This window comes from Pleurodeles waltl, chromosome 1_2 (assembly GCF_031143425.1).
Source record: "Pleurodeles waltl isolate 20211129_DDA chromosome 1_2, aPleWal1.hap1.20221129, whole genome shotgun sequence".
NCBI classification, from domain to species: Eukaryota; Metazoa; Chordata; class Amphibia; order Caudata; family Salamandridae; genus Pleurodeles; species Pleurodeles waltl.
Window position 1 is genome coordinate 235401985 of NC_090437.1, and position 24761 is coordinate 235426745.

Here is a 24761-nt window from a genome sequence, read left to right on the forward strand (position 1 = left end):
CCGGTATATGTACATTGATCTAGTCTCAGTTGCAGAGCCAATAACGGAGATAATTGTTCTGTCTGGGGGAAGTACCTATATAAATCATAAATACAGTATTGACAAAAGTGTTATCATTATGAGTACAAAGCAAGTAAAGAAAAGCATGATAGCAGAACAATGGATCAAATAGGGATACCAAAAACAAATGAAAAAAACAGAATAATTGTTTTGGTAGATGCACAGTATGAAAATGTACATTGACCGTCGTACAGCTCTGAAGGTTTGGCACAGTAGTATAACATCAGTTGATTGAGACACTATTCCACTACTTGTAACTCAATAATCTATTTGGCCTCTGTCTGGCATAGCAAAAGTACTTTGGAGCCACTGTGTGGTTTCATTTTAGTAACTTCCAGTGCATGAAAGCTTAACTGTACATTTTCCCAATTACGATGGGCTGTGTTGTAATGAACCTCCAGTGCCTAATTGGCACCACTATTGTGTATACCTTTGTATGTTCAAGTGCATGTTCCTTAAGCCTCCTGATGGTTCTAACCATATAAATCAATGTACATTTGCACATGACTGCATAAGTTACAAATTTGGTATTGCAGTTAATGAAGTCATGCATTCTATAGTTATTGTTGCGAGAGTCCTGTCTATGGCATATTGACAGAAATTACACTTGACCATCTATATAGATTGCAAATCATTTATTTACAGCATCAATTTTTTTTTTTTTTTATATTACATATTACATATTCACACACAGGGTCAATTTGGACATCAGACTTATTTAACATTGATATTTGTTTTCCTATACACTATTTACCCATCCAAGATGATGTCTATGATCTCTTATATTGTCCTATTTTCATGATCATGTTTTCTCTTATGCTAATTATCTAGAGGGAGTCCTGATGGCCAGTCAGAGCTCCTCTTGAGGTACAGGTGAAGAAATAAATTTTTTGGGCTCGTTGTGACTGCAAAGTGGTCTGTTTGCACCAAGAATTAACCACCCGCGAAGATCGGCAACTTGAAAGTGCAGATGAACCTGTTTGTCGTGCCGAAAGTGACATTCTGCTAAAACAGGCACTAGGAGACCTGCAATTCATGACAATAGCAACTAACCATGATGATCAACCAACACAAATACCGTCTGCAATGCAGAACCTGCCCCTCATGCTGAAAACCTTCTCCCCACAGTCCCCTCCATTTGAAATGATACCCTTTACACCAGATTTTAGAAGGTAAGTCTGCAGTGGGCCTAACCAGGTATATGTACCCGACCTGCATTCCATTGGAGTTGGCCTGAAATTCTGACTTTCCTCTACTTTAGCAAGGACAGATAACGAGTGGGACTTTGTGCTTCTTGGCTCTACTTCCACCTCAAAACATTTAAAATTAATATCTCCAGTTCTACGTAAAGTGTTGCTAACGTTTTATTTATTATAATGTAAATTGTTTTTCCAAATTGGTTTCAGATTTTTCTTGTGCCATGCTACCAGAGGGTTAATCATAGGTTAATTTAGTAACTTGTGCAGTTTACCATGACAAGTATTGTGTTAATTATTTGAGTTTTCAGGGACGGCTGTGCGTCGATTTCCGGCACTTGGTCGTGGATCCTCTTTGGGTTGTGGGGTTTTCAGACACCCCGGGATCTGTGCATGCAATCCTGGGCTTGCGGAGCGAAGTCAAAAGCACTGCGTCGTTCCGGTAGGCAGTGCATGGAAGTTTTTTCCGCACGGCAGGCGCTGTGTCGATTTCCCCTCTGGAAGTTGGGCTGCGGCATCTCAGGTCGGCTGTGCATCGATCCGGTGGACCATGTTTCGAAGTTGCAGTGGTAACGCAGGTGCTGCGTCGATCTTCTCCTTGCAAAGTCGCGCTGTGTCGTTCCGGTTTGGCGTGCAGTGAATTTCTCACCCGGGGCAAGCTGTGCGTCGGTTTTAGTATGCTGTGCATCGAATTTTTGCCGCACAAGGAGTCCAGTTGCAAGAGAGAAGTCTTTTTGGTCCTGAGACTTCAGGGAACAGGAGGCAAGCTCTATCGAAGCCCTTGGAGAGCACTTCTTCACCACTGCCAGAGAGCAGCAAAGCAGCAGGCCAACAGCAAAGCAGCAGTCCTTCACAAAAAGCAGTCAGGTGAGACCTTTGGGCAGCCAGGCAGTTCTTCTTGGCAGGGTGCAGTTTCTGGTTCCAGTTATCTTCTCCAGGAAATGTTTGTGAGGTAGAGGGTCTACCCCAAGAAGAGTCTAAAGTCTGTGGTTTTGGCTCCTCTTCTTATACCCAGTTTTGGCCTTTGAAGTAGGCTTATTTCAAAGAAAGTCTCACTTGATTGTGAAATCCTGCCTTGCCCAGGCAAGGCCTCATACACACACCAGGGGGTCGGAGTCTGCATTGTGTGAGAGTAGGCACAGCCCTTTCAGGTGCGAGTGACCACTCCTTCCCTCCCTCCTAGAACAGATGGCTCATTGGAATATGTAGGCTACATCCCAGCCCCCTTTGTGTCACTGTCTGGAGAGAGGTGCAAACAGCCCAAGTGTCAAAATAACCCAGACAGGGAATCCACAAACAGGCAGAGTCACAAAAATGGTTCAAGCAAGAAAATGCCTACTTTCTAAAAATGGCATTTTCAAACACACAATCTTAAAATCAACTTTACTAAACAATGTATTTTTCAATTGTGAGTTCAGAGGTCCCAAACTCCACATGTCTATCTGCTCCCAAAGGGAATCTATGCTTTAATCAGGTTTAAAGGCAGTCCCCAGGTTAACCTATGAGAGAGATAGGTCTTGCAACAGTGAAAACCAAATATGGCAGTATTTTACTGTCAGGACATATAAAACACAATAGTATATGTCATACCTTAACCATACTCTGCATCCTGCTCATGGGGCTACCTAGGGCCTACCTTAAGGGTGTCTTACATGTAGGAAAAGGGAAGGGTTAGGCCTGGCAAGTGGGTACACTTTCCAAGTTGAATTTACTGTTCACAACTGCACACAGAGACATGATTACAGTGCTACTTATGTGGGTGGCATAATCAGTGCTGCAGGCCCACTATTATCATTTGATTTACAGGCCCTGGCACCTCTAGTGCACTTTACTAGGGACTTACTAGTAAATCAAATATGCCAATCATGGATAAACCAATTAATAGTACAATTTACACAAAGAGCATTTTCACTTTAGCACTAGTTAGCAGAGGTAAAGTGCTCAGAGTTCAAAGCCGACAAAAGCAGGTCAGGAAAAATAGGAGGAAGGAGGTAAAACGTTTGGGGATGACCCTGTAAAAAGGGCTAGATCCAACATGAGCCACCACCAGCCTAAAGCCAGGGGAGAACAATCACTATCCTGATGCACTTCCCTGATTGAGGCGATAGAACAAGGACCCAGGCCCACAACAGCAGGGGCATGTTCCAGTTCTACGCCTTCCTGACTCCACTTGGATCCCTCTGTCCATACTGTCAGGGCCCACTAAGCCAACCCATGGGGAACCTTTATCCTCACCTGCGGATACCATCTTTGCTCTACCTAACTTGCTCGCAGATGTATCCCAGGGGCCGGATAGTACCACCAGGGCCAACACAGTGGTGTTGCCCACTCCACCCCCGGGGTGTGACTCTTGTCCCCCTACCCAGGGGTAACTCTGTCCACCAGGACAGCAAGCCACAGTGGCCACTGACAGCTGTCAGGGATGAGAGCCTTGCCCCAGGCCTCTCAAAGCTCTCTAACCACTGTGACTGTGGATAGTGGGGGGCGGTAGCCCCAGGTGCTGAGCACCCTTTGACCACTCCCCCTTCCACCAGGTCAGGGATGACAGCCTGAACCTGGTCCTCCCCTCTGGGGCTCTGGACCCTCCCTCCTGGAGCAGCACCCCAGAGTTGAAAATTGTCAGGGTGCTTATAGAAGCAGTCCTGCACAATTCTTCAACCAGTGCTGGGGTGTTAACCTGCAACTGGTCTTCCACCCTGAGGTCTGTACCTTCAGGTTGTAGTAGGGCTATGGGTGAGGCTTCCCTCCCCCTGCCCTCCCTTCTGGTGTCCGGCACCCACCAAGTAAGAGCGCCCCCCAGAAGACAACATGGTAGGGGCACTCTTAGCAGTGGCCCCTTCCTCCAGGTCAGGGGGGACACCCTGACCTGGTCATCCAGTCCAGGGTCTGTACCCTCAGACTGTATCACTGCCTTGCAAACCAGGACTTTCTTAGGGGCACACCTACCCCCCACCAGGTCATAGTTTACCCTCTGAACCTGGTCCATCAACCCAGAGTCACCACCATGAGTTGGAATTATTGCCGGGCATACCAGGACTTCTTGGGGGGCACACTGACCCCCCACCAGGCCAGAGTTTAAACCCTGAACCTGGGCATCCAACCCAGAGATACCATCCTGAGGTTGAACTATTGCCTGGCACACCAGGACCTCTTGGGGGGCCCACTCATCTATCACAAGGGACACTCCTTCCCCAAGGGCCCCACAACAGTCTGGCTCGCGCAGGTCGCCTGACCTCTGCCCATCTGGCAGAGTCTGGATATCCCCAAACCAGAAATGGTCTCACCTAGGCCATACCTGAGGGGCTCTGCTCTCAGAGCTGACCCCTGACCCTCCAGGTTCTCCACTGGGGTCCGCAGCCCCCTCTCAACCCTCTGTCTGGACTTCTGCACCCCCTCTCTAGGACTGGTACTGCCAGACACCAGAAATGGTGGGATGCTGGCTACAGTCACCCCCCCAAGTTCTTCTGACACAACAGGGTCTCCCTCAACAGGTGGCTCTATGGTACAGGCTAGGCTCCTCTCCTGGTGTTCCCTCATGGAACCCTCAGGATCTGGGACCGGATCTCAGGCACCATGGGTCTCAGCCCATCCCCTTTCCCTCTCCTCTGAGACTGGAAACTACACTGGGACCTACCTGGGACACTGCAATCCTTTCCCACCTCACCTGGTTGGGAAACACCTAGACCACTCCCTTCAGGAGCACCCCCAAATGCCTCTTCAGACTCTCTGGTACTCACCTAGAAGTCTGCCTCCAATGTGAGCTCCCTGGGGTCAGAGAAATCACACTCGACCTGGTGTTGGCATAGCTCTGGAAAATAAGGTCTAGACATATGCTCTCCAGCAATTACATCACTCAGACCCTCACATGTATTCACCAAAGTACCCTTCACCTAACCATCCATTGACTCAGCCTTAAAAAAGCCTCCACATCACCCTCCTGAGACTGGTGAGACAGTATCTGACTGTCCCTGACACTCAACCCACACTCTTCTGGGATGTCTCCACACTCCATACCCAGGACGTCCACCAGTGGGGAACCCTTCTCCCTGTCACTCTCCTCTAGAGCCAGTCAAGTGTCTCTCCCCCAGTAGGAATATGACTCCCTGTGCCAGTTCCCCAATCCTCCTCAGGGACCCTATACATAACGGGAACTACCTCATACTCCTGAACATCCTGGTGTGAGTCAACTGCCTTCTTCAAGTAGGACACCACATCTCTAGGCATGTGCACCTCTTCAGCAGTACTGGATACAAGATTTTTGCTGCCACCATCTGAACTGGACTCAGCCCTTATGGCTTCCAGTTTCAGCTTTTCACAGCTCAGGTCCTGAGCTGCAATCCTTTCTTTTTCCCGGGCTAAGGCTCTCTCAGCATCAGCCCTCTCAATTTCATCATCTAGCTCTTCCATCCACTAATCTCGAGCTATGAGCCATTCATCTCTCACTGGTTCTCTTTCCTCATCCGAGTAGTCCTCCTCCTCATAATCCTTCTCAGGGCTATTATTCCTTTGGTTCTTTGCTGCCTGTTCCTCTGCCCATTGTGCTTCCCTCCGGGCTACAAAGATATCCAGCAGTTCCATCTTAGTGAATCTCCTTGACATAGCCATTCCCCTTTCTCTGCAAAGCACCCTCAGCTCAGCCTTGGTGAGGGATTCAACAGGGACAAGGTTTGACACATCGTAGTGTTCTGTGGAGCTGGGATCCATTCCCAATTTGGTAAGGTGACACAGGCAAAACCCCAACCCAAAGTCCCAAAAAATAACAATATATCCAGGAGGACATCAGAGAACCAAAAGAAAAAAAAAGATGAAAAATCAAGTTGACCTTCAACTGTGGGTAGGTAGTGAAATACTTAGCTATTGTACGTTATTGCACAAATTCAAGTCCTATCCTCATCGCTGATCACCAATGTTAGAAATTGGGTCTTTGGTTGGCAGTCAGGTTAACCCCTGTCCAAGCAAGTACCCTCACTCTAGTCAGTGTAAGTCACACACAAATCAAATTATCCTGTGCCCACCCTCTGTTAGCTTGGCACTGAGCAGTCAGGCTTAACGTAGAAGGCAAAGTGTAAAGTATTTGTTGGGTTACTTGAGGAAATGAAAGACAGTTACAGTAGTGCAATATTCATATGCTTTAAATATTTTATAGAGATTTTAACTTGCAAGCTTTTTGAAACTATCCATGCTGCTTTCACTTTTAAGCCCTTGAATACATTTTACAGCATAAAGAAAAGGAAAGCTGGCCTGCTTGCAAAATGTTTACCAACTTGCAAAAGTAAAAACAGATTGTTGCAACAAAGTAGTTATCTTTCATCTCCTGTCTGAAGAATGTATGTACTGCAAATACATGTGTGCACAGCATCTATAATGAAGATGGTCTGCAGAGCAGGTGTCTGTCTTAGAGAGAGCAGTGGGTGGGACTTTAGACTCTGCTGTGCAATATGAGGAAGCATTTAGTTGAGATCTGCCTTCTTGTCTTTCCCTGATTATTGCTTTAGTTTGGTGGATGACAGCCAGGTGCAGAAACCTCACACCTCTTGGTGCCTCTGTTGTGGGTGCTCCAGGTTTTAGACTACCCTGCTGTGAGAAGCATCACTATAGACAAAAGCTGTGTCTGGAAATCAGCCTGGAATGGACAATTGAAAGGTAAACCACTTAAGGCCGGTTCTGCAGTTGCACACAGCAGAAGCTCAGCTCCTGTCTGATTTTGGTGCATAAAAGTGCAACCTCACTACTCTACTTGTTGTTCCAGTTCAACCTAAGTCCTATACGGCTAAGAAATTGAGTGCTCCACAGTGTACACAGAGGACTGCTGTGAAATAAATGCTTGTCTGCCTTGCCACTAGTCCTCCATAGGTGAAGGAAAAACATGTGAGTCTGTAACTCTTGCTGCAAGGATGTATGATGGAACAACGCATGCACGTACAATGCATGCCTTTACAACGTTGTAAGTACAATGCATGGTCATTAACACGCATGCACTTACCACAAAATGTTTTTACAATGCATATGCTTTTACCATGAATGTCTTTACCTCAAACCTTTTGTGGTAAAGGTATTGTTGGTAAAGGCATATGCATGGTAAACACTAGAGGTAAGTATCACATACATTATATATATATATATAAAACCCTTACCTACCCCAAACCCTAAAAATTACCTTACCACCCCAAGACCCATACCCACCCTAAAACCTAAACATCCCTTACCATCCCAAACCCCATACCTACCCTAAGAACTAAACACCGCTTACCACCCCAAAACCATACCCACCCTAAAACCTAAAAATGCCCTGACCACCCCAAAACCCATACCCACCCTAAAACCTAAACACCCCTTACCACACCAAAACCCATACTCACCCTAAAACTTAAAAATACCCTTACCACCCCAAAAGCCATGCCCACTGAAAAACCTAAAAAAAAACCTTACCACTCCAAAACCCATACCCACCCTGAAACCTAAAAATGCCCTTACCACCCCAAAACCCAAATCCACCATAAACCCTAAAAATGACCTTACCACCCCAAAACCCATACCCACCCTAAACCAAAAAATACCCTTACCACTCCAAACCCATACCCACCCTAATACCTAAAAATGCCCTTACCACCCCAAAACCAAACCCACCCTAAAACCTAAAAATGCCCTTATCACCCCAAAAACAATACCCGCTCTAAAACCTAAAAATGCCCTCACCACCCCAAAACACTTACCACTCTAAAACCTAAAACTGCCTTTACTACCCCAAAACCCATACTCACGCTAAAAATGAAACACACCCTTACCACCCCAAAACCCATAACCATCTTAAAACCTAAACACCCTATACCCACCCTAAAACCTAAAAATACCCTTAGCACCCAAAAGCCATGACCAGCTTAAAACCTAAAAAAGCCCTTATCACTCCACAACCCATACCCAACCTAAAGCCTACAAATGCCCTTACCACCCCAAAACCCAAACCCCCCTAAAACCTAAAAATGCCCTTACCACCCCAAAACCCTTACCCACCCCAAAATTCGTAGTAAAGGCATAGCTGGTAAAGGCATATGCATGGTAAAAACTAAAGGTAAGTATAACATACATTATATATATATATATATATATATATATATATATATATATATATATATATATATATATATATATATATATATATATAAATATAAATATATAATACCACCCCAGGACCCATACCCACCCATAAACCTAAACACCCCTTACCACCCCAAACCCCATACCCACCCTAAAAACTAAACACCCCTTACCACCCCAAAACCCAGACCCACCCTAAAACCTAAAAATGACCTTACCACCCCAAAGCCCATGCACACCCTCAAATCTAAAAATGCCCTTACCACCCCAAAACCAATACCCTCCCTAAAAACTAAACACACCTTACTACCCCAACATCCATAACCATCCTAAAACCTAAACACCCCTTACCACCCCAAACCCCATACCCACCCTAAAAACTAAACTCCCCTTACCACCCCAAAACCATGCCCACCCTAAAACCTAAAAATGCCCTTACCACCCCAAAACCCAGACCCACGCTAAAACCTAAAAATAACCTTACCACCCCAAAGCCCATGCACATCCTCAAACCTAAAAATGCCCTTACCACCCCAAAACCAATACCCTCCCTGAAAACTAAACACCTCTTACTACCCCAAGACCGGTACCCACCCTAAAACCTAAACACCCCTTACCACCCCAAACCCCATACCCACCCTAAAAAATAAATACCCCTTACCACACCAAACTCCATACTCACCCTAAAACTTAAAAATACCCTTACCACCCCAAAAGCCATGCCCACCGAAAAACCTAAAAAAAACCTTACCACCCCAAACCTCATACCCACCCTAAAACCTAAAAATGACACCCATGCCCACCCTAAAATTTAAAAATGCCCATATATATATATATATATGTATATATATATATATATATATATATAAAATAGTCCCACAAAAAAAACCAGCTACTTCCACCAATCGAGGTTGGTGCAGGCAATAGTCGTGGCAACCGTTTATTTAAATTCATTTATTTCTGCTACTACATTAAAGAGCGGAAAAAGACGTCGCACCCAACGTGTCAGCTTCTTAAAGCAAAAAAGGCTTTATTACAACATAAACTCAGCAAGCATTTCTTGATGGCTAAACTCAGCAAGCATTTCTTGATGGCAATGCGTTTCGACACTAACGTGTCTTCATCACAGCCAAATTGAAATAACAGTGCCCATTTCCTCTTGGCTTCTAATACTGCCCATGCATAAACATAGAAAAAATACTTTCATCACTACATAACAATTCTTGGTTCCACAATATACTTTTTGATACCCTGCTCCCAAATTTCACATTATTTCATTCACTATTATATTTCATCATGATAACTGCTCTTAAACAAAAACAGAAAGAAAGACAAAAGGAAGGAAGAAAAACAATTAATATATATAACCTCTGACAAGTGTTCAATTCACATTACATAATCTCAAAATAACCAGATGGTCAAAAAACCTTCCCAGTCCTATCATGCCTGTAATGATAATTAATCATTCATGAAACCATAAACATAAAAATAAATGTCAGAAATCTTTTCACATCCATCTAGAAAATTCCTATACACCAGAAATCTGTAGGAAACACCTAATAAGGAAAAACATTAAACAATCACCATTCCACCTAATGTGCCCCATTACTTTATTACATTAATCCACCATGAACATGAAGCTCCTCATCATCGTTTAATCCCCCCGGTGTCTTGGTCCCTAGGAGTATAATGTATTCTGATTCCCTTATCCTCAAATGCCTTTCCCTGTCTCCTCCACAAATATTTCTCTCAATTTTATCAATACCAAAAAATTCTAAACTGTTAGGATCACGGTTATGCATTTTTGACCAGTGTCTAGCAACCGGATATGAAATATCATCATTTTTAATAGCTCTGTAATGTTCCAAGATCCTCTTTTTCAAGTGACCAATTGTACTGCCAACATATTGCAACCCACAGGGGCATTGTAAAACATATATACAACAATCTGACACACAGGAAATAGCTTTATTAATCTTCCTAGTTTCACCAAAGGCCGTTTTATACACCTTAACATTCTTACTGTTACTACATGCTTTGCATCTGCCACTTTTATAAAAAACCCTTTGGTTGACCAAACCAGCCAATTGGTGAATGAGTCTGTGTGTTCAAATAATTGTGGACCAAAATATCACACAAGGATTTCGCCTTGCGATATGTAAACTGTGGATGAGAAGCCAGCACCTTCCCCATGACAGGATCATTTTTAATTAGATAACAATGCTTCATTATTGCTTTCCTGATTGCCGGACTTGCATTATTATAAGTAGTTAGCATTCTCGTCTCTGGGATTATCTTCTCCTGTTTATAAGTTTTCATCAACAAGGTTTCCCTCTTGATTTTAGTTACCTTCTCACTGGCTACACGTAACACCCGATCTGGGTAACTCCTAGCTTGCAATCTTTTTATCATCCTACTCTCCTCATCCTTATAGGACTCTAAGGTACTACAAATTCTTCTTGCCCTAAGTACCTCACAATATGGGATAGTCTACTTCAGATTAGTAGGGTGATGACTGCTCGCATGCAGGATACTATTGCCAGCTGTATCCTTACGGTATAACCTCGTCTGTAGTGTATTATCCTGCACTTCCAACAATAAATCCAAAAATTCAATTTTTGTTGGATGCATCTTCCTGGTAAATCTCAAATTCAAATTATTAGCAGAAATATGATCTAGAAATTCCTCCAAGTCTTGTTGCGTCCCCTCCTAGATCATAAAAATACCCCATTTTTACGATTTGTTGTGCTTTCAGCCTCCTTCCAGTCAGTGACAGAAATGGGTGTGAAACCAATCCTATAGCCCAGAAACCTAAAAATTTCTGAAAAGTAGACAAAATTCTGAATTCAGCAAGGGGTAATTTGTGTAGATCCTACAAGGGTCTCCTACAGAAAATAACAACTGAAAAAGAAAAATATTGAAATTGAGGTAAAAAAACAGCAATTTTTCTCTATGTTTTACTCTGCAACTTTTACCTGCAATGTCAGATTTTTGAAAGCAATATACTGTTATGTCTGCTGGACTCTTCTGGTTGCTGGGATATATAGGGATTGTAGGTTCATCATGAACCCTAGGTACCCAGAGCCAATAAATGAGCTGCACCCTGCAGTGCGTTTTCATTCTATACGGGGTATACAGCAATTCATTTGCTGAAATATAAAGAGTGAAAAATAGCTATCAAGAAAACCTTTGTATTTCCAAAATGGGCACAAGATAAGGTGTTGAGGAGCAGTGGTTATTTGCACATCTCTGAATTCCCGGGTGACCATACTAGCATGTGAATTACAGGGCATTTCTCAAATAGACATGTTTTTTACACACTCTCTTATATTTGGAAGGACAAAATGTAGAGAAAGACAAGGGGCAATAACACTTGTTTTGCTATTCTATATTCCCCAAGTCTCCCGATATAAATGGTACCTCACTTGTGTGGGTAGGCCTAGCGCCCACGAAAGGAAATGGCCCAAAACACAATGTGGACACATCACATTTTTTTACAGAAAACAGAGGTGTTTTTTGCAAAGTGCCTACCTGTGGATTTTGGCCTCTAGCTCAGCTGGCCCCGGGTGGGCAGAAATGGCCTAAAATAAATCCCCGGTGCCCAGTGGTTTCTGCCCCCTTGGGGGCAGATTGACCTAAAATCGGCCGATCTGCCCCCAAGGGGGGCAGAAATGGTCTAAATACAATTTGTCCCTCCAGGGGACTGACCCTTGCCTAATGGGTTGCTCCCCATCTCTAAAAAAACACACACAAAAAAATTGCCCTGACGCCTAGAGGTTTCTGCCCCCCTTGGGGGCAGACTGGCCTCATAAAAATAGGCCAATCTGCCCCCAAGGGGGGCAGAAATGGCCTAAATATGATTTGCCCCTTAGGGGAGCGACCCTTGCCTAATGGGTCTCTCCCCACCTCCAATAAAACAAAACAAAACAACAAAAAAAAAGATCCCTGGAGCCTAGAGGTTTCTGCCCCCAGGGGGGCAGAAAAGGCCTTCCAAAAAAATGCCCCCCTGGGAGCGACCCTTGCCCAAGGGGTCGCTCCCTTATGCCAGTTTCAAAAAGAAAGAAAATCCCTGGTGTCTAGTGGGCGTTTCAAAAGCCGGATTGCTTTGCAAACGCTCAGAGAGACTTCAAAGGGAAGGAAATTCCTCTCCTTCCCTTTGAAGCCTCTCTGGACCTCACCCACGTGATCGAAACAGAAATGCTTTGAATTTCTCTTTCGATCGCACTGGAAGCTGAGCTTCCAGCACGATGGGAGGAGGCCCTCTGTGATTGTCAGTGTGCGATGCGTGCTGACATCACAGGGGGGGGTGAGGGGGTCGGGGTGGAAGGGGAAGGGCTTCCCCTTCCTTCCCTGCCTTGGGGGGGTGGGTGGGGAGAACATGGGGGGGGAGCGCTAGCGCTCCCCCCAGTTCCCGGGTGTAGGACGAGGTGATCTCGACCAAGGCACCCGGGAACCGTTGCCTTGTATGAGATCACCTCGTCCACGGCACCCTAGGGGTTAATTATCATTACAGGCGTGATAGGACTGGGAAGGTTTTTTGACCATCTGGTTATTTTGAGATTATGTAATGTGAATTGAATACTTGTCAGAGGTTATATATATTAATTGTTTTTTTCCCTTCCTTTTGTCTTTCTTTCTGTTTTTGTTTAACAGTAGTCAACATGATGAAATATAATAGTGAATGAAATAATGTGAAATTTGGGAGCAGGATATCAAAAAGTATATTGTGGAACCAAGAATTGTTATTTAGTGATGAAAGTATTTTTTCTATGTTTATGCATGGGCAGTATAAGAAGCCAAGAGGAAATGGGCACTGTTTTTTCAATTTGGCTGTGATGAAGACACGTAATTGTTGAAACGCGTTGCCATCAAGAAATGCTTGCTGAGTTTATGTTGTAATAAAGCCTTTTTTGTTTTAAGAAGCCAACACGTTGGGTGCAACGTCTTTTTCTGCTCTTAAATGTAGTAGCAGAAATACATTTATATATATGTATAAATTTTAATGTGTATATATATATATATATATATATATATATATATATATATATATATATATATCATTCAACCCATTTAATACTTACCTGTACTTACCTTTAAAACCTTTACCACACATACACCTTTACCATTCATGCCTTTACAATGAAATTCGTTGTAAAGGCATGCATGATAAAGGTATACTTGTGGTAAAGGCATGCGTGGTAAAAGCCATGTGTGGTAAACGCATATGCGTTGTAAATGTATTGTGATAAATGCATTTCATTGCATTCACCGCAATGTAAGTGATGTTTCCCTAGCTGGAAGAGCTGATTACCTGTCTTAAGGTGCCTAGAAACCTGCCTATTGAGAGGGGGAATGTATCTGATAAACCTGCATGCAGAGTGCTTGTCTGAGAGAAGCAAGGCAGAGTATTCTCTTCATGCTGGTTTCTGGTTGGAACTGTAATCCTGTTTTGCAATTTCCAAGGTGTAGTTGGGTCTGTGATTGTGTGTCAGATTTTCCCGTACATGGCCACAACTGCCAGATGAGGAGTTGGTGTGTGGCATGCCTGCTCAACCTGTGATCAGCTTGTGTGTAGCCACAACTGCCCTGTGTGGGATTGGCATAGACTGTCCTTGGTGGTGATCATTCTGGGTTTGGCTTCAAAAGCTTGGATAAATGTACTCTGTCACCCTGACAGACTTACCTCTGCCAAGAAATATATCAGGCTGTATGTTGTGATTGATTACTCGGTTACACATATCACATCATCTACTGTCTGTAGTAGCTGAGTTTCACAGGTGAGCTAATGAATACTTCTGGAAACATTATGTCCAGCGTAAACATAGTTTAAAACGTTTCCACATTGGATGTGTGCTGTACAGCACAGCACGCAAGAAATGAAGGAAAAGTTAGACAAGTTGTTATTTTTTGGGCAAAAACATTGTCTACCATTTTCAGTAGGTTGGCCTGTCCACCAAAACTTATAGGTGATTGGATGGAAATGAACATGTACAACCCATAAGACCCCTCCATTCTGCAAAGCAGAACAAAGCAGTGCTAACACTACTTTGTGTTTCTTTATGGCAACTTTCCAGTGCAACTTAAAGTTTAGCTCTGGAAAGTAAATCCCAAATCAAATTATTATGTTGGTTTGCGATACTTTGTGGCACAAACACTGCGCAAATTGTTATTAAATCTGTAACTTAAGGCTTTTCCTCTAGAGAAACAAATGCAGTGGCTATTGTACTGTAGGGATGTATTTGCCTCGTCATCTTACCCCGCTTGATTCTGTAATGTATGCAGGACACAAACCATTACCAATGAGTTATACTTATATAATGTAATTCATTGTAATATGAGCTAGAGAAAGTGACATAAATACTAGAAAATGATTTGCGTCACATGCAAAATGGATAGTATGACAATAAATCACTCCTCAACATTTTTGAAACTGAATAATTTTGTAATAACCGCAATAACACAAGCAGAGCATGAACAGTTAAAGAATTCATCCTTTTTTGTCTGAGTTTTGCAAAACATAGTAACACATCATTGTCATTAGTCCTCACAGCTGTGCCTTAGTAAGAATTAACACAAAAATAACACATGCAATTAATTGTAAAATGACGACGATACTCGCATTCCGATTATGCCCAACAAAGAGAAGTTAGCCCATAGAGGAAAGTTAGGACGTGTAAAATATAAATGGCAGGATATCGTGCAGGGAATAGAAAGGAGAAGAGAGTGGGGAGTCCTAAAACTCCTCACATAGGGCCTGATATACAAAGGTAAACATCCTTTTCTGTGAGTGTAGTCTTTTTCGGTATCCACAAACTACTATTTGATAGTAACATTATAAATGCAGGGACTCCGCAGTCAGGGCGGAGAACTCTTAACATAAAAAGAAAGGACAGCCCTGTCTTTTATGTGCGAAGTTCTGCAACCGGACTGTGGAGTTTCCACAGTTATAAAGTTACTATTAATTTGTAGATGTGAATATCACAAAAGAGCAAATGTACACAAAAGTGTTAGTTTATCTGTGTGAAACAGACACTATGTGAGGAGTTTTTCGATTCCCTGGAGCGGGGAATTCGAAAACTTAAGTGTAGGGAGTGTGGAGTCATACAACTCTGCACTTTGTGCATTGTATTTTTTATTGTTGTGAATCCCACCTGGAGTGGATAGGGTCACAGTCCTATTAGTTAAAATATAGTTGTTCTTCTGGAAATTACAAGAGTATATTTTCCCTGGGCACAAGTCGCAGTTCACCAAGGGATCTAACACATAAGAGTGTCATGCTGGATGTTGAACCTTGCTCGGTTCACAGGGTCATCCCTAAACATTTTGCCTTCTCCCTCTGTTTTTTTGACGTTAGGACTCTGGGTACTTTACCACTGCTGATCAGTGCTAAAGTGCATGTGCTCTTCTAAACTTGATATGATTGACCCACACCTGATTGGCACGTGTAATTTACCTGTAGGTCCCTTGTACAGTGGTATCCCTATACCAGGACCTGTAAAGTAAATGCTACTAGTGGGCCTGCAGCACAGCTTGCGCCACCCACCGAAGTAGCCTTTCAAACCTGTCTCAGGCCTGCTACCGCAGAGTCTGCTTGCTTAGTTTACTGCCATGGGGACCTGGCATCTAAATTTACTTGCCATGCCTGGAACTCCCCTTTTACTACATATGTCACCCCTAAGGTAGGCTCTAGCTAACCCTAATGGCAGGGTGCTGTGTAGGTAAAAGGTAGTACATATGTTTTTATGAACTACATGTCCTGGTAGAGACAAACAGCCTAGCTTCTGTAGAGAAGTGTGGCACAATGGTTAGAGCGGCAGACCTCTGATGCAAAGATCTGGCCTGGGACCAAGGTTCAATTCCCCCTTCAGCAGGTTTTGGGCTCAATTCCCTTGGACCAGATAATTCTTGCTGTGGTGCCTAATCTAATTAATGGGTCCCACTCTGTAACTCTGGGCAATAGCTTACTTAAACTCCACAATAGCGCTTAGATGTCTGGCTTCGCCCTGGGGCTGTCCAGGAGTGGGTGCCTCACAGGGAAAAGCCAGGAGGGGTTCCGCAGCAGTATGCGTACATCACCTTGAGACCCTAACGGGTGAGTAATGTGCTATACAAGTGTGAAGTTTACAGTTTTTTATCTAGTTTCTCACTACTTTGACTGCTACCTTTCTCATAGGATTGCATTGAAAATTCCCTAACATATGTATGTGGTATTGTCTAATCTATGAGAGGTGCAGCAAGCATATTTGGTGTGGTTGTGATTGTAGTGAGAAATTCTGCTTACTGGTGTAAGGTGATAAATATTACTATTACAGAAATGCTACTTCTAGAAAGTGAGCTTTTCTCTGCGCTTATGACTCTGGTGTTTTGTAGCTTGACTCCAATCCACATCTGGGGCAGAGTAACAGCTAGGCTTTGTGCATACCTTTCGGTCAGTCTGTACACAGGGAGGGTGGAGGTGTCACAATAGTGCATCTGCATATTGAATGGTCTTCCTGGGCTTGGAGAGTGGAGAGGCACACCTGCATTTGTAAAGGCTGTGCCCTGGTCTCACATAATGGCCTCATTTACTTCCCACTGATTTCTTGGGCCAGTGCTGGAGGAGAGAGGGGACACTCCTGGAACCAGTTAGTAAGTACAGTGGAGTGTTGCCCCACAGAGGAGACACAGAGTGGGCCTGCCAGGAAGACTGTTATGCTGTTACAAGCAACTGCCACCAGATCTGACCTGTTGAGGTGCTGGCCTGTGACCTCTTAGGGCATAAGAAGGACTGCCACTTCGCCCAGAGGACCTTGATGTGCTGGCCTGCTGCTTGGGATCTTGTTCGCCCCAGTGCTCTCCCAGGGCCTGCTGCCTGGTTCCATGGTCCTGGAACTAAAGTGCCTGTGGAGCGCTATACTTCAGACTAGCAAAAGAGGAATTCTTCTGAATTAGTTCATGGAGAGCGTTTTAGTGTTTTATCCTCACACCTTAGGAGCGCTGTCTTATCTCTGTAGATCCCAGCTGTATTTGTTTGAGGCGAAGCGCCTCCAACTCCTGCACGCTCTCAGGAACGAGTGGTAGCTGTGACCACCCTTCCCGGCCACGGGAGAGAGAGAATGGCCGGTAGGACTCCTGTATTTATTTGAGGCAAAGCGCCTCCAACTCTGGCACACCCTCAGTAACTGGGCGGCCACTGTGACCCACTCTTGACCAGTCGCTCATACAAGGAGAGTGCAATGGAGGACCTGCGTAAGAGAAAAAAAGGAAACCCCAGTGACCTGATCCCACCGGCACAGGAGTTCTGAGTGCATGTCCCGTCTACACGGGGACGTTGCCTCCGGCTCCGGAGTATTCACCACATCAAGCAAACTTTCCTCACGAGGCACATCGGGAGACTTGCATGCGGTCTCCATAACAAGAACCAATGAGCTGGAGAACAGGCAGCCCCTGCAAAGCCTGCCGATCTCTCCGGCCCCAGAGGACGTACTTCACCAGACCACCTTCACCGCAGAGTGAGCGGGCAGCCTTCCCCCAACCTCACCGGACACACCATTCGTGGCCTCTCAGTGGTGGTGAGCATGACCGGAGGCTTACCTTATATAGGGAGATAAGAGCGCTGGGGTTCCTGTGGTGGGTGTGTGCATTATTTGACAAACCGTATAATCTCTAATCGAAGCACTAAACTCATTGTAATCTCTAGAGGAAATGTGCTGAGAGAAGCACTAAACGTCTTATATTTTCCTGACCTGATGTATGCCCTCTTACTTCTTGTGGGCTGTGCATCCTGACCTGCAATAATTTGTTATGCCTTCCGTGATTTGTACTAAGGAGTATTTCAGGGGCTGCCGCACAGGTGTTGAGAGGGAGGGTTTATGATGACATGTAAATGGAGAGGGAAATATTTATGACGTGCACTTTGTTTCTTTGATGGGTTTATTACACCCTGCGCGTTGTTGGTAACAATGGTGATCTGTGTCAGGGAGAGTACAGTTCTATGACAGGTGCCATAGGAAGATATTTCCTTTTTATGGGCTCTCCTGGGAACGTTTAATTTTATGTGCATTCATGTGGACGTCTAGGCACTCCTGATAATATGATGATTCTTACTTGTGCATTTTTGGTGATAATGACAATCTGAATACTGCTTGTGTTGCAGAATACCAGTAACCTATATGTTTACCTGACTACTGCTTATTTTTGCACAGTACTAGTAACCTGTGTAATGTTCTGACAACCGCTTGAGTAGCAAGGTATTACTGATACCTATGTGTTTTGTCTAATGATGTTTTATGCAATACAGTTTATTTTTATATAACTTGTTGCTGTGTTTCCTTTGTGGTGTATTTATTGTGTCATGTGTGCTGCGTGTGTTGCTTTACACGTGTCCTCTAAGATAAGCCTGACTGCTTGTGCCAAGCTACCACGTGGCTGAGCAGTAGTTATCGTGGGTGTGTCACTCCCTCACCCTGACTAGAATGGTGGGTTCTGCCTGGCTGAGGTACACACCCTAACCAACCAGTAACTCCATTTCTAACACTGGGCATGTGTTCATTGGCACTGTCTGGCCATGCCTGTTTCTGTATGACATTAAAACAGGGGAGACACTGGTGCCCAAAATGTGGCAGGGGTGTGAGTTATAGTTTCCTGAGGGCATGGGTTATAGTTACTTGAGATAACTCTAACAGGTGAATTTCTCTGGTATTGCACGTTTAAAATATGAGCCTAACTATAACATCTTTGTTTTTTTACATGAATTACATCTGTAGATAGATAGACAGATATATAGATAGATAGATAGACAGATAGATAGATAGATAGATAGATAGATAGATAGATAGATAGATAGATAGATAGATAGATAGATAGATAGATAGATAGATAGATAGATAGATAGATAGATAGATAGATAGATAGATAGATTAGGGCAAGGGTATTTTTAGGGTTTAGCGTGGGTATGGGTGGGAAGGAAATTTATAGGACTCGGAGTGGCTGTGGGTTTTTTGGGTGGCAAGGGTATTTTTTAGGGTTAAGGGGGATATGTGTTTTTGGGTGGGAATTGTATTTTTAGGGTTTAGGATGGGTGTGGGCTTTTGGGTGGAAAGTGAATTTTGAAGGGTTAGGGTGGGTGTGTGTTTGGGTGGTAAGGGAATTCTAGGGTTTAGGGTGGGTATGGGTTTTTGGGTGAAAAGTGGAAAGGGATTTTTTGGGGTGTGGATATGTGTGTGTGTCTATGTATAGGGTCAATAGAGAACCATAATAGTTTTACCAGACATATGCCTTTACCACCAAAATCTTAAGAGCCCCTAGTGCCACCGTAGCACTGCCATAGTGTCATTTATTTTCTGCTAAGACGATACCAAAGTGGCATTTTTTGCCACGCCATACTTACAAAATGGCACAATGCATGCCACTTTGTACACCCTTGCGCCACATCATGCTTGTGCCAGACATGATGTATGCAAGGAGGGTGTTTTTTGGGGACTTTGCTCGGATCAGGCATTAAAAGGGGGCATATCATTATTTTTATTGGGCCCCTATGTATTCTGCAGGAGTAGTGCCAAAATGTTAGCGCTAATCATGCAGTCTATCAATAGTGTAAAAAAATGACGCTATTTCCCCCTACTCTGCGCCATGGTGCGCCATGTTTTAAATACGGCGCACACATGGTGGCGGTAGGGTTCGCTAAAGGGCGCAAGGAAAGTGGCGCCACTTTACATAAATCTGTCCCTAAGTATTTTACAGGTATTTATAAGCCCATTATACATATATTTATATTCAAAAAAGGTTTATACTTACCTGTAAGATACTTACATTTTGTTGGTTAAGGCATGCGTGGTAAAAAAAAAAGTCACTGAAAAGACTTTTGTTGTAAATACGCATTTGTTGTTCCGGCTTCATTGTAAAGGCATGTGTTCTTAAGGCTTGTGTGGTTCCATCATACATCCCCTTGTAGGTGACCCAAAGTAGACAAGCTGAGCAAGTGGCCCCTCTAGAAGTGGAATAAGAGAGACTAAGGAAAAGGCTTTGTACAACTTGAATGAAGAGAATGTAATGGTTAAAGAATGTTCAAGAGGACTATCACGAATAAGCAGTTAGTCTCTCCTATGGATTTTGAGAGGGATGATAAGCTGAATAAAACTACAGATGGCAGTGCTGTCCAAAGTTGATAGGGTACAAACAATGTAAAAGTGGAAAAACACTGTTCACATATGGTGTACAGAAGACAATGAATCAAGGGCCTCATTTACAAGTTCTTTGCACCACTGCTGCATCATTTTTTTTGATGCAGCAGTTGCACTAGCAGCGCACTACACTGCTCCATATTTACAATTGATGCATTGGGCCCAATGCATCAGTTTGTAAAGCCCTGCATCACATTATACCTTCCACTAGAAAAGCCACACGGAACTGATGCAGTGAAATTTACAACATTTCACTGCATCATTCTGCAACTTCACTACATCAAAATTCTACTGCCTGCTAGGAGCAAGCATAACATTTGCATGGGGCTTTTTCCAATGGGAGACTCCTTGCATTGCTGGAGTTGAGTCACTTTAACAGCGGTACTCCAGCAAAGCGTGTGCTTAGCACTAACAGATGCATCAGAATTTGTGAACCATCTGTGAAAAGATGCACCGTGGAGCTCTGTATAGTAAATACAGTTCATACATGGTGTTGTTAGGGGACGTGCAGGAATCACAAGAAATCTGACGCATCGATGGTGATGCATCAAATTCTTGAAAATGAGGCCTTCAGTGTTACTATCCCATTTTACTTAATTTTTTTTACAGAAATAGCATAAATTTATTTTTAACACGGATTGCATCACAGTAGTGTGTCCATTATTACAGTGGAAAACAACTCTTCAACCTGTTTAATTTTGAACGGAGAGTAAAGCAAGTGTAACAATGGGATAAACACCGAAAGGACATTTAGAATGCCAACACTAAAATAACACAATCAGAGTACTTAACAGTTTACCCTTGCTCCTTAACAATTAACCATAAACCCTTATAGCCCTTAATGCTCAACACATTGATTTGAATCAAAATGGTATAACTAAATCTCCATACACTTCACCACATGGCCTTAGCCAAAAACATGTGTCACTGATGTCATATACACTCAGACCTATAGCTCAAATCCTTAACTCTGTACCCTAAACATGAACCCCATGCCACTAATGTTATACTCATTTACCTGACCTCTTATCCCGAGTTAATCTTTAAACCTTCCAGCCATAACCATATAACTGTAAATGCTGATCCTGTTCCTCATAGCTGTGCCCCTAACACATAAAACTAATATCCAAAAGCCCCAGGCAGGCCCTCACTCTTACCCATACCCTAGACATGTTACCTTTAACTCTTAACCTTATACCTTTAACCCGATGTCCAGCCATAATTCCTTAACTACTATGGCCCAGATTTATGCTAAAGTGGCACAGCGCATAGCAGCGCCACACTGTACCACTTTTGAAACACAGGGGTGTGCCGTATTTTGAAGAATGCGGTGCACCCCTTTATTTCCCCTGTGCTGGCGCTGAATTAAGCTGCCTTGCGCCAATGCAGGTATCCTCACTCCACAGTGAAAGGCTGCCTATGCTGAGGGGATAGATTGTTTATGTGCAGGAAGGTGTTGCTTCCTGCTCATAAACAATCTATAATGATGATTTGGCACTTCTCTGTGTGCTGCAAAATGCAGCACACAAAGAAGTACCAAAGTGTAATTTTGAATAATTGTTTATGTGCAGGAAGCAACACCTTCTTGCACGCAAACAATAATTCCATGGCATTTTGCTTCTTCAATGTGTGCTGCAGAATGCCTTAACAGGTTTGGTAATTTTGTCGCAAACCAGGTACTTTGTGCAAACAAGAGACAACATTGCAAAAGTAGTATTTCAACTGGTGCTTATTGAATCCTGATCGTTTTGACCTTAATTTATTAGAAAAATATCTTACATTTTTCTAAACCTGTGTGGTGTATTTTTGAGGGTCTTTCACTGTGTTATTACATGGTTTATTGCACAAATACTTTACACATTGCCTTCTAAGTTAAGCCTGACTGCCCAGTGGCAAGCTGCCTGAGGGTGGGCACAGGATAATTTGGATTGTTTCAGATTTACCATGACTAGGATTGTGGTCCCTATTTGGACAGAGGTGAATACCTCTGCCAACTAGAGATGCCATTTATAACACTGGCCCTTTCAGAGGACAGTATTTGCTTGTGTCAACAACCCCCTGACATGTGTAGCCATCTAATCAAGGCAGCAAGTTTATCTTCATGTTGTAGGTTAACATCTGTGAAGTATGGGATGAATATTGTTGAATGAGGAGAGGTGGACAGGGAATCCCAGGTGTCCAAAATAGGAAATCTCAGGAAAGCAGACCAGAAATATGAAACAACATGAGAGAATATATCAAATGAGCATACACAATAATGGATTTTTTAAAATATTATAAATATACTCAAATTCAATTAAAACCAGAACAAAAACAATAATAAATAAATAAATGGCAATCTGATGAACAACCACAGTGTGCACCCTGGAACACTAGCAAATACTAAAACACAGAAATCACAATCATACTCCCTTCACTCATACCATATTAAAAGGTGTAAGGACTCAACTAGATGCATTTAGGCCAACGAGAGTTAAGTCCAAAGGACTACAGAATATAACAATGCCTAGAGGGCCACTCGGTCTCACCAGTAATAACACAACAAGATCATTCTCAAATGATGTTGTAATCTACCAATATAAACAAGCCCAACAGAAGGGGTCCTCAATATCTATTGTATTCTCTCATTAGTTCAAATTTCAGATTCATTAGTTCTTCTTTATTTATAAAATGTGTCCTTTGGTCCCTCCTCATGTTAAGACAAATTAATTAATTGTGGATTGCAGAAAAATGTCCATGTTGATCGCAACAACTGTCCTATTCATTTGTAATAGTGCTGACGTATGTTTCGATGACCAGTGACCGGAGGCAGGTCGCTCACCTTCTTCAGGGCACAAACTTTTAATATATTCACAATAATTCCAGGGAACCATTTATTACATGCATGGTTCTGGAATGTGAAAAACAAGATGAATATATCTATGTTTATGAGATCTCCAATAAAAACAATGCAAGAAAGAGGACAAACTGAGAACCCAAAAGGAAAGAGGAAATGAAAAAGACAAAAAAAAAACACGAAGAAAGAAAAGAAAGAAGCTGATAAAAAATAGTGATACCTATACCCATAGTGTGCATGCAAAAAAGAATAATAAGAAATATCTTCTCTTGCCTTTGTGATCCATATGCACGTCTGTGAAGTAGATGTCGTTTAAATAGGCACATCCAGAGCTATACCTCAAGAACCGAACATAATACACCAAAGGTGCTCTCTTTCTTATTGACCCAAGGTGCTCTGTATAGAGAGTATTATGGAAAAAATACTGATAACTAGCTGTGTATCAAAAAAGGCTGATAGCGTTGGGGGCAATGGGCTCCACCCAGCCAGGTCACTCTTCCTACGAATCAGGTACCTATAGAACCTACACAAAATCAAACAATTTATATCGATATATAGGTCCTAATTATATTTTATGCCAGTAAATAATGCCCTGAGCGAGACATCTCTCAACAGAAGCATCTCCTCTATTTAATACATATAAGTATAAAAACAGGGTGTCGTTGTACCATTTTTTACCTTGTATTCATGTGCTCCAAGATAGGGAGCTCACCGAGCTCCTGAGCGAGAATAATCCTTGGAGTGACAAAAGGTCCCATCCATTGGAAGAACGCGAACCCGACTGGCACGGAAACTAATGATTCCTCAAGATACGAAAACCATGCTGTGGTCCGGGTGACATGGATTTGGTGATGGAAACAAACGAAGGATACGAATCGCTCAAGGAGGTAGCGAGAAATGAAATTGTGAGCGCCATCTTGAGATGTATGTTTGAAATACATAGGTGGCAGCCTTTTTCATACACTGACTCCTGAGCAAAAAACGTATAGGCGCCATCTTGAAATGGATGATGATGATACATATATAGCAACCTCCTCTATATACTCCATATGGGACGGGAACGGAGGGCTAAGAGAGAAGGATTCTTGTAAGAGGATTCTTATAGAAGAAACAGAATTAAGGGCCAGATGTAGCAAAGTGTTTGCGCCTCGCAAACGGCGAAAATCGCCGTTTGCGAGGCGCAAAAGCCACTTTGCTATTCAGAAATGCATTTTGCGAGTCGGCTCCGACTCGCAAAATGCATTTCCGAATCGCAAATAGGAAGGGGTGTTCCCTTCCTATTTGCGACTCGCAGTGGGATGCAATTCCATTTGCGACCGCGTACGCGGTCGCAAATGGACTCGCAGTTACCATCCACTTCAAGTGGATGGTAACCCACTCGCAAATTGGAAGGGGTCCCCATGGACCACTTTG

At 43.2% G+C, this 24761-nt stretch overlaps 1 long non-coding RNA gene across 1 annotated transcript in view; it reads right to left on the minus strand.

The window, feature by feature from the left end:
* LOC138299584 (uncharacterized) overlaps positions 1-24170 on the minus strand; it is a 223687-nt gene extending 199517 nt beyond the window's left edge. The window contains exon 1 of the long non-coding RNA XR_011204788.1: positions 24027-24170. This is a non-coding gene — a long non-coding RNA (uncharacterized lncRNA). The remainder of the gene's footprint in view (positions 1-24026) is intronic.
* Positions 24171-24761: the final 591 nt, after the last annotated feature.